This window comes from Populus trichocarpa, chromosome 3 (assembly GCF_000002775.5).
Source record: "Populus trichocarpa isolate Nisqually-1 chromosome 3, P.trichocarpa_v4.1, whole genome shotgun sequence".
Classification (NCBI taxonomy): Eukaryota; Viridiplantae; Streptophyta; class Magnoliopsida; order Malpighiales; family Salicaceae; genus Populus; species Populus trichocarpa.
The window spans coordinates 20,766,977-20,783,979 of NC_037287.2; the positions used below are offsets into that span (position 1 = coordinate 20,766,977).

Sequence of the window (17,003 nt, forward strand, 5' to 3'; positions counted from 1 at the left end):
TGTCTCAAATCCAAAATCTTTCTAAAACATTATTATCACGAGAGCTTTCATGAATTAATTATATATTTTGGTGAAGACTCATGTCATTAAAGTCAGGTAGCATCCCCTCCACGTCAGGTGAATATAAATAAGACAACAAAAGAGAAGGGACAGCTTGAAAACCTAAGGCTGTTTATTCATGGAAATTCTAGTGTGAAATCGACAGAGATAGGGCACGTGAATGATGAATATACGAATCCAGTTATTCAATTGAATCACATGCGACCATGCATGCCCCCCCACATGGATGGATGGATTTATATATTCATGATAATCAAAAGAATGGTTAAGACTATATTCTTTAAATATGCTAAAAAGTAGTTAATCCCATTAGCTTACCGATCAACGGCTCAAATCCCATTCACTGTCTCCTTCCTTCCTCCTTCACCTCTCCCCTTGCCCTATAAAAATCGCCAGAACCTCCCATCCCTACCCACCAAAAACTTTCGTAATTGAATTTGTTTTCTCTGTGATAACAATTTTTTTGATCTGCTGGTTTTGTTCTAATACTAGCTATCATCTCAGTTCTGTCACAGGATGGAAACTGTTGGAACATCAAGCACTGATGATGAGCCGAGTCGACATCAAGTTTCGCTAGATATCGAGACATTAGCCAAATCTGTGAAGGCCGAGCTGGAAATCTCATATGCTTTCTCCGACACATGTTGTATATATAAAGTTCCGGAGCAATTGCGCGAGGTGAACGAAAAGGCCTACACACCTCGATTGGTCTCCATAGGCCCAATTCACCATGCTAAAGAGAAGCTAAAAGCCATGGAAGACCACAAAAGAATGTATCTGAAAGAATTCCTTGCCCGGAGCGAGGTAAGTGTAGAGGGTTTTATTGAATTTATTAAGGAGAACGAAACAAGATTGCGTAATTGCTATGCGGAAACCATTGAGTTTAATAGCGAATACTTCATAAAAATGATATTAATGGATGCTGCCTTCGTCATTATGTTTTTGCTGAAGTGCAAAAACAAAGACTTCAGCGGTAGCAGAGACAGCATTTTCTATCCTCCACACAAGAGTGTAGATGTAAGGGTTGATATCTGTTTGCTTGAAAATCAGCTCCCGTTCTTCATCCTCGAGGAGTTGTGTGGACTATCCACTATACTCGGCAATTCTCCGAAACCTACACTGATTGAGCTTACTCATGGGTTCTTTTCAAAAGAATGGGGTTCATGGGCAGTAGGGGAATATTGGGGGAAAATAGATTTCTCCGAAGTGAAACATTTGGTTGACTTTCTTACAATTTATCAACAGCCACCTCAACAGCAGCAGAATGAGGAACTTGAGGTTCTAACCGCACCCAGTGTAAAGGAGCTCCACCAAGCGGGGGTCAAGTTTGTGTTGAGTTCAAGCAAAAATCTTCTTGACATAAAATTCGATAGAAATAAAGGGAGACTGGAAATTCCACGATTACAGTTAGATGACAGTACAGAAATCATAATCAGGAATATGCAAGCCTTTGAGCAGTGCCATGGCCTGTATGGTTATGTTGGTGACTATATCTTCTTGATGGGTCTCTTTGTCAGTGCCAGTAAGGATGTGGAAATGCTTGTTGAAAATCGTATTATAGAAAACTGGCTACCGTCTAATGAGGAAGTGGTACAACTCTTTTACAATCTCAACAAACAAAATAGTGTGCGGGGACGTTTTTTTCTCTTCAAAGGTCTCATTAAAGATCTGAATGCATTCTGCGAAAAGCCATGGAACAAGTGGAAGGCAAATTTAAAGCAAAATTATTTCAATACCCCATGGGCAGCAATCTCTGTCTCAGGAGCTGTTATTCTTCTCATTCTGACTGTCCTACAGTCCGTCTGCTCTATACTCCAAGTAGGTTAGCTTCTGCAATTTCAATTCTTTCATACCGCATGTTGCATTAATTGTACCCATAATCCTTGTTCTCTTACTTGAGGTACTTTTCTTCTAATAAATGACAAAGTTGTTCCAAGCAATGAAGACTGTATAATTTGTTCTGATTGTCTCTTAGAAACTGAAATTGTTTTATTCTATGCCTTCCACGCGCATGCTTAACATGGGGTTTAAGGTCGCAGCGGCTGCTTTCTTTCATCTTAGATTATTGATAAAGGAAGAAAGCATAACTCCTTAGGTCGGTTTGGATCTGGTTGCGGTTACTTTTTAAATTGTTTTTCATGCTAAAATGTATTAAAATAATATTTATTTATTTTTTAAAATTTATTTTTGAGATCAGCACATCAAATCAAAACGATCCAAAATATATATATATAAAATATTTTTTAAGAAAAAAAATTAAAATTTTTAGAAATGCTGATTGGCCCACATTTTCAAACGTTATTTTAATCATCATGCCAACACACCTTGATATTTTTTAAATTGTTTTTCATGTTAAAGTATATTAAAATAATGTTTATTTATTTTTTAAAAATTATTTTTGAGATCAGCGTATCAAAATTATCCAATATATATAAAAAAATAATAATTTTTAACAAAAAAATTGAATTTTTTAGAAACGCTAATTAACCCCATTTCCAAACGCTTTTTTAATCATCATGCCAACACACCTTGAGATTATTGTTTACATTACCATAAAGTTAGATTCACAACCGACAATTAGGGTGGAAAATAAAGTCACATAAGACGGATTTCAAAATCAAGCCCTCTAGGGTAATTTTTGTTAAGAAATATATTTATTTTATTTATTTATTAAAAGTAAAACAATATTTTTAATTTATTTTATATATAATCTTGTAGTATTAAGGTTAAAAACATAACTTCAAAAAAAAATGATCAATGAAACCCTAACCCTCTTCTCTCTTATGTTCGTATTTCTCTTTGTTTGAAACAAGTTGCTTAATATGGTATTAGAGCATGGTTTTATGGAACGAAACTTAATCTCAAACACAACTTTCATGAATTTTTTGGAGTGATATTTGTTCAATTTCTGCAATCAGTTTTTGCAAATATGGTATTTTATCTTCTCTTTAGTTTCTACAATTTAGTATTTGCATTCCATTTCTGCAATTTTTTTGGGAATGATCATATAACTTCGAGAAGATATTTATTCAGTTTTTGCGATATTTGTTCAGTTTCTGCAATCTAGTATTTTGTTTTTTGCTTCTTTTACATTCTGGTTTTTTTCTATTTGTTAATTATGGCTACTGAAAGAAATAATCTGCTTCAGTCTGTGAGTGTGAGGTTAGATGAAAAGAACTATTTATATTAGAGTTATGTAATGAGAAATTTTCTTAAGGATAAAAAGATATGGAGATATGTTAATGAAACTTATGTTATATCTAAGAATACTGATTAAAGGTATGCTATTTTGATAAATGCATGGGAAGCAAACAATGCAAAGATTATTACTTGAATTAATAATTTTGTTGAGCATTTTATAGGTACGTAGTTATCAAAATATGAGACAACAAAAGAGGTTTGAGATTATTTACAAATGTTATTCACACAATCAAATTTATCAAAGCAATATCAATTAGTAACATTGATACAAGTCATATCATTTTGTCTTTATATGTTGATAACATAATTATTATTGGTGATGACATTGATGATATTTTAGTTTTGAAGATAAAGTTGGTTAGACAGTTTGAAATGAAGGATTTAAGCTATCTTCAATATTTCATGGGTATTGAGGTAGCTCGCTCACTCAGATGTTACTTTTTTTCTCAATAAAAAAATATTGCAGATATCCTTGAGCGAGCTAAACTTACTAACAATAAGACTATAAATACTCTCATTGAGGTTAATGCAATATATTCCTTTTCGAATGGTTTACATTTGTTAGATCCTACTTTATAACATACTATTGGTGGGAGCTTGGTAAATCTAATTATTACTTGTCCAAATATTGCATATGTTGTTCATGTTGTTAGTCAGTTTGTTGCTTGTTCTACTACCATTCAAGAGCTTAGTTGGGAGTTTTAGATATTTGACATGCAGTCGTTTGTATATTCTTTATAGAATAGAACTTGTGAGTAGGTTTATAAAAATATCAACTCTACTCAATTTTTAATTCATGTTTTTGATAAATTTTCAGAAAAAAATTAAAAATAATAAAAAACAATAAAACCTAAAAAATACATTTTTGATATCTTTGTATTATTTTTATCATTTTCAGTATTATCTTTAAAAAATTTAAATTTTAAAAGTTTTTAAATACATTCAAATTTTAATATATTATTTTTAAAATTATTAATTTTTCTTGTAGAATTTTAATGTTAAATCAATGTTGATGTAGCGTTATCAGAAAATAAAAATATAAATATTTTACCAAGCATTTGAAATAAATAATATTTTTACTATAATAGTTAATAATATTTTACCAAGCCGCCGCCGCCGCCCTCTCTTCCTTGGTTTTACTCCCAGAACCATAGCCCCTCACTCTCTTCCCCAGTCGCCATTTCCAGCACCGAAAACCAGCCACTCTCCTTTCTCCCCCCAGCCACCAGCCACACCCAGAGCCCACATTTCCTCCCTCACAGATCCACCCTCACTCTCCCTTCTTCCCGGCCACTGCACCTCCCTTCATCTCTAGCAAAACCACCTCCACCCTCACTCCAGCCGCCCACTAACAGGAGACCAGACCTTCCCCCATCTCTGCTACCTCTATTTCCTCTCCCTCTCTCAGCCATGTTAGAGAATAATATAAATCATATCCTGGGACCTCACCTAACAGTTTAAGCTTTTGGGTTGAGATCGTTCTTTGACATGGTATCAGAGCCTTGATGACCAAGCGGTCACGAGTTCGAATCTCACCATCCTCATTTATTTGATAAAAATTAAGCACAAGGTAATGTGGGCCTGTGCAAGTTTCAAGCCCAAAGGGCTTTCACTTGAGGGGGTGTGTTAGAGAATAATATAAATCATATCCTGGGACCTCACCTAACAGTTTAAGCTATTGGGTTGAATTGGTTCTTTGACAAGCCACGACCAAAAAAATCTCACCGGCAGCTCAACCATTCTTCCCCCCACCGCGACCCGACTCAGCAAAAACCTAGTCATGCCAGCGGCCTCTTGGTCTTACCGCCGGCAACCTGAAACAGAGAAGAAGAAGGCGAAACCAAAAGAAAAAAAAATTTGTAGGGAGAGAAGCAGATCCATAAACGAGAAGGAAAGGAAACCAAAACTTGTGTTGCGTCTTTTCTTTTGCATGTCTCCATCGGTGACACCGCCGGCACAAGAAAGGAATAAAGGAGGAGATCTATCCGATCCCCTCATTTTTCACATCACCGGCGACGGATAAAAAAAATTAAATGTTACTTTATATTTTTTAAATTTTAAATTATTAGAGAAGGTTATAAAAAATAAATTATATTATTTTTTAATACATTCTCTCAAGTAAAAACCCTTTAAATTTAAAATTTATATATATTCATGTTACTTTATATTTAATTTAAAATTTAATTCAATTAAACCTTTAATAAAATTTAATTAAGTTCATAAACATCTGATTTTAGATTTTTCTTCTTTAAATTAAATTTTTTTGTCAATAAAACTCTTATCAGTAAAAAATATACTGTCAAATTTCAATCCTTGTATTTTTGAACCTCCTTGATCAATTTCTAGCTATTTTCTGGGCACTCCGATATTCTTTTCTTGTTGCTATTATTTTTTTGGATTTTTTTTAATAGTTTTTATTTATTTGTTTAATTTTTTTATTTTTGTGTGGAGACTGAAAATAAATAACAACAACTTTTATACAAGTCTTACATGAAATTTTTCAGGTTTCTAGCTTCTCTTTAGTAATGGAGACCCTAGCTATGTTTTACATGGGAATTCTGGTCTGAAATCGACATAGATAGGGCAGATGAATATCCGAGTCCAATTATTCACATTGCTTTAAGAAACTCTTTTTAAAACATCATTATCACGACAGTTTTCATGAATTAAATATGTATTTTGATAATGAATTATTTTCAAATAACTAATTTAATTTAAAATTTAAAATTATCATATAAAAATATAAATTATAAATTATATATTTTTTTAATACTCTTTCAAATAAAAATCTTTTAAATTTTAAAATTGTATATGTTTAACTTATTTTATACTTAATTTTTATTAAATAAATAAAAATATTAATATTTAAACTCGTGATTATTAGATCATTAAAACTTTAATATTATATAAAAAAATTAATTTAATTCAAAAATTTAAATTATTAAATAAAATATAATTTATAATTTATAATTTATATTATTGTACAACCAGTTAAAGTCGCTGCATTTCCCCCAGTTACTGTTGCCTTTTAATTGCTATCTACGTGGAATGAAAGCTGGAGAGTGCTCCATTTTCAAGTGGTGCAGAACTGTAGAAGATAAGGTACAAGACTAGAAAAGTCTTCAGGAAAACTGTAGAATTGCACAGTTTGAGTGAGAAGTGAGAGGTGGTCCCCTTTTCAGGAGAAATAAAAGAGGTGGTCCCCTTTTATCAGATAAATAATTAATAGAGGTGGTCCCCTTTTATCAGATAAATAATATAGGGTGGCCAATCATTCAAAGAAAAAACATAGAAAGTATTGGAAATGGTTTATTGGTATATTGAAATAAAAAATTGTAGAATCATTATTTATTGATTCAGCTAATTGATGGACCGATAAAAAAATAAAATGTTTTATAAATATATGCTTATGAATACAAATGATTTTTATTGAGATTGTCCCATAATTAATCCATGAAATATATATACTTGATTATTTTTTTAAAAAAATATTTTATAGAACTATTTAAGGTACAAATATTTTTATGAATAAATGAAATTTATAGTTTGATTTGTAAAATATTTTACATCCTATACAGTATTTTACATATAATAAACATCCTTTAATAAAAAAAAAAAATATCTAAAAAGGGCTTAGAAAGGTTTAATCAAGAAATTAATATAGTAAAACTTTCACATAACTTTTAAACAAGTTTTGCATTAAAATTGTATCTCATACAAAATATGTCTATGTCTCAAATCCAAAATCTTTCTAAAGCATTATTATCACGAGAGCTTTTATGAATTAATTATATATTTTGTTGAAGACTCATGTCATTAAAGTCAGGTAGCATCCCCTCCACGTCAGGTGAATATAAATAAGACAACAAAAGAGAAGGGACAGCTTGAAAACCTAAGGCTGTTTATTCATGGAAATTCTAGTGTGAAATCGACAGAGATAGGGCACGTGAATGATGAATATACGAATCCAGTTATTCAATTGAATCACATGCGACCATGCATGCCCCCCCACATGGATGGATGGATTTATTAAGTAATATTCTAAAAGGTGCTGGGAAATCACTGAGCTTTCCTCCTATTAATATATATTTATATTATTATAATTATTATATTATAATTATATTATAGAACTGTCTTTTCTTTTTTTTGTTTTTATTTTTTTTTGTTTTTTTTCAATGATTTTTTTTTATTTAATTTAGTTTGGTAATGTTAATTTTTTTTATTTAGTTATCAGACTTTCATGATACGGATCCCGGGTTTGATAGGTTAACCTGATTTGACGAGTTAACCCGGATTTTTTTTTCTTTTTGATTAGTTTCTTTCGTTTAGTTTAGTTTGTTAATGTTAAAATTTTTTTCTATTTAATTATTAGACTTTCGTGACATGTATCTTAGGTTTGACAGGTTAACTTGGTTTGATGAGTTAACCTAGTTAATTCCGGGTAAACCCGTCAATTTTTTTTAAAACTTTAGTTATCAAACTTTCATGACGCGAATCCCAAGTTTGACGGGTTAACCTGGTTTGAAGGGTTAACCCAGTTAATTCAATTTTTTTTCTTTTTCTTCATTAGTTTTTTTTCTTCCTATTGGTTTTTTTTCTTTGTTTTTTTCTTTTTAATTAATCTATTTAATTATCACACTTTTATGACACCACCTTATAGCCAGACCTACATTCAATGCTCTTGGGTCTGGTGTTGCAGCTAGGCTCATTTAAACTTAAGTCATGTAAGTTTAATATTATTATTAATATTATAAATATTATTCTTGGGTTAAGCGTTACAACTAGACCTAAGGCTTTTGAGTATATCTTTGCAGAAAGACCTAACACTCTTAGATCTTAGCTTTTTTTTGTTATTTTTTATGCAAGAAAAAAATTAACCGGTGGCGTATGACTTTGTTTTTTTTTGCCTTTTTCTTTTCCTTTCTAAGCCTTTTACTGTGAACTGCACGGTGCAGTCCACAGTGAAAAAGTTTATGTCTTTAGTTTTTTTTTTCTATAGTTTCTTAATATTAATTTTTTTTGTTTAATTATTAGACTTTCATGACACGGCTCCCAGGTTTGATGGTTTAACCCAGTTGATTCATATTTTTTTTCTTTTTCTTCAATAGTTTTTTTCTCTTTGCTTTTTTCTTTTTAATTAATCTTTTTTTTTAATTTAGTTCATTAATATTAAATATTTTTTCTATTTAGTTATCACACTTTCATGACACGAATCACAGGTTTGACGGGTTAACCTGATTTGGCGAGTTAACTTAGCTGATTTAGATTTTTTTTTCTATTTTCTCATTAATTTTTTTCTTCCGATTTCATCTTTTAATATTGTATGCAATCCACAGTGAAAAGGATGATGCCTTTAGTTTTTTTTTTTTGCTTTTTTTTCTTTTTATGCCTTTCACGGTGGACTGCATAGTGCAGTCCACGGTGAAAAGGCTGATACCTTTTTTTTTAATTAATTTTATTTATTTAGTTTGTTGATATTAAATGTTTTTCTATTTAGTTATCAAACTTTCATGACACGGATCTTAGGTTTGACGGGTTAACCCAGTTAATTTAGATTATTTTATCTTTTTCTTCATTAGTTTTTTTCTTCTTATAAGTTTTTTTTCCTGTTATTTTTTCTTTTGAATTAATATTTTTTTATTTAATTTAGTTCATTAATATGATTTTTTTTCTATTTAGTTATTGGTTGATGCCTTTTTTCTATTTAGTTATCTTAGGTTTGGCTAATTGAAGAATTTTTTTTTTGTTTTCATGCCTTTAATTGTGGATTGCACAGTGTAATTCACAGTGAAAAGGCTGATGCCTTTTGCTTGTCTTGGTTTTTTTCCTTTTTAAGTAATTTTTTTCATTTAATTTAGTTTGTTAATGTTCATTTTTTTTCTATTCAGTTATCAAACTTTCATAACACAGATTCCGGGTTTGACGGGTTAGCCCAATTAATTCTGGGTAAACCGTCAATTTTTTTTTCTATTTAGTTATCAAACTTTCACTACACGAATTCAAGGTTTGACGAGTTAACCTGCTTTGAAGGGTTAACCCAATTAATTCAGAATTTTTTTCTTTTTCTTCATTAGTTTTTTTTCTTTCTGTTGGTTTTTTTTTCTATTTAATTAATCTATTTAATTATCACACTTTTATGACACGACCTTGTAGCCAGACCTACATCTAAGACTATTGGATCTAGTATTGCAACCAAACTCAAGACGGAGATAGCCCAAGATTTCAAGAAGAGCACTGAGCTGTTGATAAGGAAGCTTCCATTTCAAAGGCTGGTGAGGGAGATAGCCCAAGATTTCAAGACGGATTTGAGGTTCCAAAGCAGCGCAGTGGCTGCCCTTCAGGAGGCGGCAGAGGCATATCTTGTAGGGTTGTTTGAGGATACCAACTTGTGTGCTATTCATGCTAAGAGGGTAACTATTATGCCTAAGGATATCCAATTGGCCCGAAGGATTAGAGGAGAGAGGGCTTAATTGTAAAACTTTCCCAGATTAAATGAGAAATTGCATTGCTTTATTTGGATTCTACTTGATGATTTGTCTTTAAATCTCTGTCTAATCAATCTTGTTCCCAAATGGAAATGATAGAGAATCTTATGCATTGTATTGATCATGCTCCATGGTTCATAGAGACCTAACTGCCCAAAACCCTTAATTTTAAGGACTAAAATGTAATACAAGAACATGAAAATATTATACGAAAAAGATTTGGCTAAACAATATTATCGAACATTTATATATAAACATCTAACAACCCTAGCTGTATGTTATGGCGTGAATCTCTGGCAACGATACTGCAATGGAGGAACTGGACAAACTTTATCACTCGAGCATTGTACGTATTGATGGTATATTATAGAAGAAGAAGATCATGCTATCCCTAGGCCTCACCTTAGATTAAAATATGCTGTAGCAATACGTGACGGATTCTTCAGATTATTTAGGGACCAAGCATTAGGTGTTTAATTAGTGGAAGAAAACACAAGCAAATTTGTCTGGATATTATTTTCAAAATCTTAAATTAGTTTTATAGAAAAAACTTATAATATTGACAAGTTTTAGAGTTTTCATTGCATGAGTATGGGCCTTGAGTCTGGGGTTGATTGACAGGCTTTGGCAAAGCTCATTAATGGGCTGGGTTGCCCAGGGAAATTAGTCCAAGAAATCTCTCCCTAGTCCCTCCTCTCCGCAAAAGCTAGAGAATTTTCAAGGTCTCTCTCTAATCTTGAAGACAGTCTCTTCACCATCCTACTCAGCCGCCCCCTGTTAAGCAGCAACTCACAAAGAGGTATCCTACTGCACCTAAATTCTCTCCTTAGATGAAACGATTGATTTGAATTTCTTTGATGTTTTGATTTGTCAAGATTAAACAATATTTTTATTAATAAAATTAAATAGGTTTACATGATTAAAATTAAAATATTATTTTACATTAAATCAATTAAATACATCAAATATATGTTTCGTTTCTTTACCTACACCAAATATTCTTCAAAAAAATAAAATATTAAATATTTTAAAAAGATAAATTCTTAAAAAAATATTTCTTAACAGTTCATGATCAAAACCATAAAACACCGCAGGTCAATAACACTAGTTAGAATGATAATATTTTATTTATCTTATATAAAAAACTTTGAGAAATCATTATTCAAAAGCCACTTTATGCATACATGTGCTTCAAAAATATGTTTTATAAAATTTCAAAAATGTCATTATTCATGTTGCTATTCAATTTTTAATCCATATTTTTAATAAATTTTCAAAAAAAATCAAAAAATAGCAAAAAAAAAAAAAATTCAAAAAATATATTTTTGATATATTTACATCGTTTTTAGCATTTTCAACGCTATCTCAAAAGAATTTAAATTTTTAAAGGTATTTTGAACGCGTTCAATTTTTAAAGCGTAAATTTTATGATCACTGATTTTCCTTGTTGAGTTGACGTTGATATTGCTCGCTTTAAAAAATACAAAAAAGTAAGAAAAATTAAAATTTACAAAAAAAAAAGAAAGGAAAAGTAAAAGTTGAGGGACTAGTTTGAAAACCTAACGAACTTTATGTATAAATACTAAGCTACAGTGAAAAACTGAGGGGGGAGAAAAATTTACAGGGACGGGGGCGGAGAAAATTTAGGGGGGGAAACAAAAGGGGAAAAACCTAAACCTAGAAAAAAAACCATCTCCCTCAAGCGGCCGCCACGCCCATCTCCATCTTCCCTGAGAACAAAGTGACCTGGCCGCCACTTTTCCCCCACTTTTGCTTTGAAAGCAAACCAGAGAAACCCCACACAAATAGATAGAAGGCGCCGCTCACCTTCTGACCCGAGCCTTCACCCGATTTCCCTCTGCTGGTCATCAACACAGTGACGGCCGCCCCCTCCCTTTGAAGATAAAAAACCAGAGTTCTCTTCCTCGGGGCTCTCCCAAAAAACCAAAAAAGCTCCCTCCCTTTTCCTTTCTCCAGCCGCCACTAACCCTCCCCTTTGGCCTGCGATTTTTGCTCCTGAAACAGCCCCCCTTGCCTTGACAAAGCAAGCCAGAGAGAGCCCCTCTGCTAAAAAGAAAAAGCACTGGCCGTCCCTCTCCTGTTCTTCCTCTCGACTGAACCGAGAGCCCTCAGCCACCGGGCAACAGTCGACCCATCGACCTCCCTCGCCCGGCTGACGCCACAGACGCCCGGCCAAGACTGCTCCTCTGCGCACCACAGAGCAGCCTCATCTTCCCCGACCAGAGAACGGGCAGGGCCGTTCCCCATCTCCTCAGACCCACGGCTCCCGCTTCAGCCAGCAGGTCTTTCCTTCCTCAGCCGCCGAACAGCCTCCAGCGGCAGCAACAACCCAGCAGCGCCCACAGACCGGCAGCCCTTGGTCATGCCACCGGCACCTGAAACAGAAGAAGAGGAAACAAAAAAACTTGCAGAGATGCAGCAGATCTGAACAAGGAGAAGGAAGAGAAGCCGATTTGAAAACAAAGAAAGAAAACTAAAACAGACTGCTTTGTTGCGATGTTTGTTGTTTTGCAGGTAACGGCGTTGCTCACCGCCAGCAAGGAAAGGAAGAGGGGAGGGGGTTGTTACAGACCCCCCTGTTTGTTTGGAGTTTACGGTACTGTTCAGGATTTTAGTTCAGGACTTCTTTTTTTGTAAAATTTAAATTGTTTAATGTGTTATTTGGGTTGTTTTGAACATTTGATTATTTTGTAATATTTAGTTATGGGTGTGTGTGAGTATATTACAGTAAAAATCAGTGATATGTGTGTGTAGTTTTTATTTTTGTTATTGAATTATAAAAATAAAAAATACAAAAAGAATTAAGTGTTTAATTTAAATATAGTTAAATATCTCAAGGACAAATAAAATTATGTTGTATTTTCTGGAAAATGTAAGAACATGTTTCTACATTTATTATGGGATTTAATAACTGATTTATTAAAACTTTAGAATTTAGCTAATATTTTTTAAATCATATCAAATCATGAAGCAGTTTATTTCAGATAGGGTGGGTGTTTATATCTTTTTTAGCTACAACCAATTCTTTACCCTCGGATATACGATGATGACTAGTAAATCTGGATTTTCTAATAACCTTTAATTCAATAGTAGAGATTGACTCCAAATAAAAATGTGAGTGATGTGCGACAATTCAAAAGCAACTTTATCCATACATGTGCTTCACAAAAATTTTCCTTTTATTTTCTATTTCGTTCCTCGTAATATTTCCTTTCTTTCTTTTTAATAACATCATCAAATTTCATTAAGCTCAATGAATTGAACATATCATCATAGACTGTATCCAGTACAAACTAGGAATATATTTTTGTTAATCTATCTTATATATATCCTTGATATTTCAGTGCATGGAAATTGAACAAATCATGTAGCTTTGAATTTTTCCCACCATTGAAGAAGGGCATGGAAATTCTAGTGTGAAATCGACAGAGATAGGACAGATGAATGATGAATATACGAATCCAATGATTCAATTGTATCACATGCGACCATGCCCCACATGCATGGAAGGATTTATATATTCATAAAAGTAGTCAAACGAATGATTAAGATGAGCTTATTATAGTCTTTAAATATGCTAAAAAGTAGTTAATATTACTTTCACCTTTCCCCTCTTCGGATTACATTTATAGTTTTCCATTAGCTTACCGATCTACGGCTCAAATCCCATTTCACTGTCTCCTTCCTTCCTCCTTCACCTCTCCCCTTGCCCCTACAAAAATCGCCGGAACCTCCTATCCCTACCCACCAAAAACTTTCAAATCTCTAGCTTTCCCTCGTTTTCTCGAGAAACAAACAGAAACCCGAAACCCCAATTTCCCAATTCATTTATTTCAAGGGCACAAAGTAAACAGCAAGAAAATCCACCGGAGGGAAAGCCCTAAGGAACAACTGGCCACGAAGGCAGCCAGGAAAACATCTCTTTGGACACGAGCTAAACTTCTAAAACTGCGGTTGTTGAGAGCTTGTAAGTAGTTTAAGTTTCTGTCCATTTGGCTTTTTATGACAGGCATCATGTTTTTTTTAATTCAAAATAATACTACATGAAAAATAATCCTCTTAAGAGAAATTATCAAAATTATTTGCACATTTCATTATCATATTTTTTTTAATGATAAAATATCAATTTTTTCTAAACACAAATATACAACTTATTAAGCAAATTTCATATGACACAATATAAATTAATTAATTATTTTAATAATTAATTTATATCATTTAATACAAATTATGTGGAACAAGGCACGTCGTTAATAATCTTAATTAAAGAAATTTAATACATCACTTAATTTGTATCGCTCATGTGGTCCCATATATATATATATTACAGGTTAAATTGTTGCTAGTAAAGGCAAACTTAAGGCTGGAAGTTTCATCTCTTTTTTGGGTTTCGTAATTGAATTTGTTTTCTCTGTCGTAACAATTTTTTTGATCTGCTTGTTTTGTTCTAATACTAGCTACCATCTCAATTCAGTCACAGGATGGAATCTGGTCGACCATCAAGTACTAATCATGAGCTGAGTCATCAAGTTTCGCTTGATATTGATAGATTAGCCCAATCCGTGACGGAAGAGCTGGAAATCTCAAATCCTTTCTCCGACACATGCTGTATATATAAAGTTCCTGAGCGATTACGCGAGCTGAACGAAAAGGCCTACACACCTCGATTAGTCTCCATAGGCCCAATTCACCATGGTAATGACAAGCTAAAAGCCATGGAAGACCACAAAAGAATGTACCTGAAAGAATTCATTGCCCGGACCAAGGTAAGTGTGAAGGGTTTTATTGAATTGATCAAGGAGAAGGAAACAAGATTGCGTAATTGCTATGCGGAGACCAATGGGTTTAGTAGCGAATACTTCATAAAAATGATATTAATGGATGCTGCCTTCGTCATTATGTTATTGCTGAAGTGGACTTACACAGACTTCAGAGGAAGCAGAGACAGCATTTTCTATCCTCCATACAAGAGTGTAGATGTAAGGGTTGATATCTGTTTGCTTGAAAATCAGCTCCCGTTCTTCATCCTCGAGGAGTTGTGTGGACTATCCCCTATATTCGGCAATTCTCCAAAAGCTACACTGATTGGGCTTACTCATTGGTTCTTTTCATATGAATGGGGTTCATGGGCAGTAGGGGAATATTTGGGGGGAGTAGATTTCTCCGAAGTGAAACATTTGGTTGACTTTCTTACAATTTATCATCGGCCAACTGAACAGCAACAGTATGAGGAACTTGAGGTTCTAACCGCCCCCAGTGTAAAGGAGCTCCACCAAGCGGGGGTCAAGTTTGTGTTGAGTTCAAGCAAACATCTTCTTGACATAAAATTCGATAGAAATAAAGGGAGACTAGAGTTCCCACGATTACAGTTAGATGACAGAACAGAAATCATAATCAGGAATATGCAAGCCTTTGAGCAGTGCCATGGCCTGACACATGGTTATGTTGGTGACTATATCTTCTTGATGGGTCTCTTTGTCAGTGCCAGTAAGGATGTGGAAATGCTTGTTGAAAATCGTATTATAGAAAACTGGCTACCGTCTAACGAGGAAGTGGTACAACTCTTTTACAATCTCAACAAACAAAATAGTGTGTGGTCAGGTACTTTTCTCTTTAAAGGTCTCATTAAAGATCTGAATGCATTCTGCGAAAGGCCATGGAACAAATGGAAGGCAAATTTAAAGCAAAATTATTTCAATACCCCATGGGCAGCAGTCTCTGTCTCAGGAGCTGTTATTCTTCTCATTCTGACTGTCATACAATCCGTCTGCTCTATACTTCAAGTAGTTTAGCTTCTGCAATTTCAATTCTTTCATGTTGCTCTGTACTCTGTACTCTATACCTATAATCCATGTTTTCAATAGAAATTCCAAGTTATCTCCTCCAGAGGGCAGCAGTCTCGTAATTGAATTTGTTTTCTCAGTGGTAACAATTTTTTTGTCTGCTTGTTTTGTTCTAATACTAGCTATCATCTCAGTTCAGTCACACTCACATGTGCTGAATCATCAAGTTTCGCTTGATATTGATAGATTACGCGAGGCACCTGTGAAGGGACAGCTGGAAATCCCATACGCTTTCTCCACCACATGTGCCATATATAAAGTTCAAGAGCGATTACGCGAGTTGAACGAAAAGGCCTACACACCTCGTGTAGTCTCCATAGGCCCAATTCACCACGGTAAAGAGAAGCTAAAAGCCATGGAAGACCACAAAAGAATGTACCTGCGGGAATTCCTTGCCCGGACAGGGGTAAGTGAGGAGGCTTTTATTGAATTGATCAAGTAGAACGAAAAAAGATTGCGTAATTGCTATGCGGAGACCAATGGGTTTAGTAGCGAATACTTCATAAAAATGATATTAATGGATGCTGCCTTCGTCATTATGTTATTGCTGAAGTGGACTTACACAGACTTCAGAGGAAGCAGAGACAGCATTTTTCATCCTCCATACAAGGGTGTAGATGTTATGGTTGATATCTGTTTGCTTGAAAATCAGATCCCGTTCTCCATCCTCGAGGAGTTGTGTGGACTATCCCCTGTTTTCTTCCTTGAACTTTTCTTCTAAATGACATATTTGTTTCAGTATAAATTCCAAGCAATGAAGACTGTATAATTTGTTCTGATTGTCTCTTTGAAACTGAAATTGTTTTATTCTATGCCTTCCAGGCGCATGCTTAACATGGGGTTTAAGGTCTTAGCGGCTGTTTTCTTTCATCTTAGATTATTGATAAAGGAAGAAAACGCACCTCCTTACTCACACACCTTGAGATTATTGTTTACATTACCATAAATTAGGACTGAAAGGGAGAAGGAAGGGAAGAAAGAACCCTATGTTGAAGATCAATCTAGGTTTCTCTACAGCACCTCCTGTTTTTTGAATTCTCTCCACTATTTCCAAAGTGTAAGAGCGTGTTTGTGTGCGAGAGTGAGTGGGTGAGAAAAAGGAGAGTTTAGGTGGTGTGAGAATATTATGAAAAGAAAAGCATCTAGTGTGCAAGTGGCATACAAATTAGGAGGTGTCCTCGTATCTTGTTATTAAATAAAACCTAGTTTGTTTATTAACTAAGTTTGGTTTGTTTGAAATTGTAATAATTTTTAAAATAATTTCTGATTTGAAAATATTTAAAAATAAATTTTAACATCAGTATGTTAAAATTATTAAAAACATTAAAAATAAATCAAAAACACTTTTAAAAAAACATCTAAAAACAAAAGAAAAACAAAAATTATAACAAAC

At 33.6% G+C, this 17,003-nt stretch overlaps 1 protein-coding gene across 4 annotated transcripts in view; it reads left to right on the plus strand.

The window, feature by feature from the left end:
- LOC18097277 (UPF0481 protein At3g47200) overlaps positions 1 to 17,003 on the plus strand; it is a 79,487-nt gene that overhangs the window by 54,986 nt on the left and 7,498 nt on the right. Inside the window, exon 1 of one of the 4 annotated variants that reach the window (XM_052451310.1) lies at positions 13,315 to 13,734. The exons of 2 other annotated variants lie outside the window; for them this stretch is intronic. The gene's annotated coding sequence lies outside the window, so the exon portion shown is untranslated. Of the gene's footprint in view, positions 1 to 13,314; positions 13,735 to 17,003 lie in introns of those variants that run through there. One more of the 4 variants, XM_052451307.1, reaches the window with a different exon arrangement.